Source organism: Chrysochloris asiatica, unplaced genomic scaffold (genome assembly GCF_000296735.1).
Source record: "Chrysochloris asiatica unplaced genomic scaffold, ChrAsi1.0 scaffold00032, whole genome shotgun sequence".
In the NCBI taxonomy this organism is placed as follows: domain Eukaryota; kingdom Metazoa; phylum Chordata; class Mammalia; order Afrosoricida; family Chrysochloridae; genus Chrysochloris; species Chrysochloris asiatica.
The window spans coordinates 1668851-1670525 of record NW_006408550.1 but is presented as its reverse complement, the minus strand read 5'-3'; the positions used below and the strand labels follow the sequence as shown (position 1 = coordinate 1670525).

The 1675-nt window shown below is 48.2% G+C and overlaps 1 pseudogene; it reads left to right on the top strand.

Moving 5' to 3' along the window:
* Positions 1-333: 333 nt before the first annotated feature.
* On the top strand, positions 334-912 carry LOC102812992 (annotated as a pseudogene).
* Positions 913-1675: the final 763 nt, after the last annotated feature.

The following is a 1675-nucleotide window of genomic DNA, read 5'->3' as shown; positions in this document are numbered from 1 at the left end:
AAAAATGGAATTTGCAGTTGCTATTCTCTGCTGAGGTCACAGTTGCCAGAGAGTAAGCTTGAGGCCCTGTGAACCTGTTTGTGTCTGGGTGGTCCTGTCAGCAGGGGAGAAGCAGGAGTGAGCCTACAAGTTGGGGGAGGGACAGGAGGAAGTCCTCAAAACAGGTTTTCACATTTCTCCACAATCTGCTCTTTTATGTGCTCCCAAGTGTTTGGTGTTTTCAGATGAGATGTGACAGGTTAAACACGAGCAACTTTTATTTTTAACTTTAAAACAAGAATGGAGGCTCTTCCGGTCCCTGGCGCCCCGGGAGTTGCGGGTGTGGGTGCAGACATGGCCAAGTCCAAGAACCACAGCACGCACAACCAGTCCCGAAAATGGCACAGAAATGGTATCAAGAAACCCTGATCACAACGATATGAGTCTCTCAAGGGGGTGGACCCCAGGTTTCTGAGGAACATGCACTTTGCCAAGAAGAACAACAAGAAGGGCCTGAAGAAGATGCAGGCCAACAATGCCAAGGCCATGGATGCATGTGCCGAGGCTATCAAGGCTCTCATAAAGCCCAAGGAGATCAAGCCTAAGATCCCAAGGGGTGTCAACCGTAAGCTCAGTCGACTGGCCTACATTGCCCATCCCAAGCAGGGGATGTGTGCTTGGGCATGCATTGCCAAGAGTCTGAGGCTCTGTCGGCCAAAGTCCAAGGCCAGTGCTAAAACTAAGGCTGAAGCTTCAACCAAGGTCTCAACTAAAGCTCCAGTCAAGGCCTCAGCTAAAGCTCTAGCCAAGGCCTCAACTAAAGCCCCAGCCAAGTCCTCAACTCAAGCCTCAGCCAAGGCTTCAACTCCAGCCCCAGCCAAGGCCTCACCTCAGGCTCCCAAAGGTGCCCAGGCCCCTGCAAAGATGGAATAGAGTTCTCCATCTGAGGACAGAGGGATTGGCATGACCCTTTGGGCTACCATCTGTATGGAGCTGGTGTCCTCCTGTGCTGTTTGTACAAATAAATATGAGGCAGGGGGAAAAAAAACAAGAATGAAGGAATATTACCACTTGCCAACAAGTCTATTCTGACTAATGGCGACCCCATGTGTATCAGAGTAGAACTGTGCACCACATGCTTTTCAATGGATGTTGTTGCGGGAGTAAATCACCAGGCTTTTCTGGTAAGGCACCTCTGGGTAAATTCAAACTTTTGACTAGCAACTAAACATGCTACCCAGTGACATCACTTACGGACTCCAGGAGAATACCACCGGAGTATTTATATGAAATAGATTGATAGTCCCAAAGCTGAGGTGGATAGATCACTGGACCAGAACGAAAGAAGACTCACATTCCAGCTCCACCTCAAACTCGCTGTGTGGTCATGCATACGTGACTCTCTTTAAGGATAAAAGATAGATGATTTCCAAGGTCCCTCTCTGAATAAACCTTATGGTTATGAATAACAACATTTTTCTGAACACTATGACAGACAGGAGTTTTTCTCAATGAGCCAAATTACAAGATGAGCAAGACCAGATGTGGTTTCTGCTCCCATAGAGCTAACAGTCTGGTGTGAAGAGAGGGACGTTAATCAAATGGCCACCTGGTGATTGTGTGGTTCCAAACCAAGACACAGGTTGTGAAGGGAAGGCACACCGCTTCATGAAGGGAAGTAATGGGGGATCTTCAC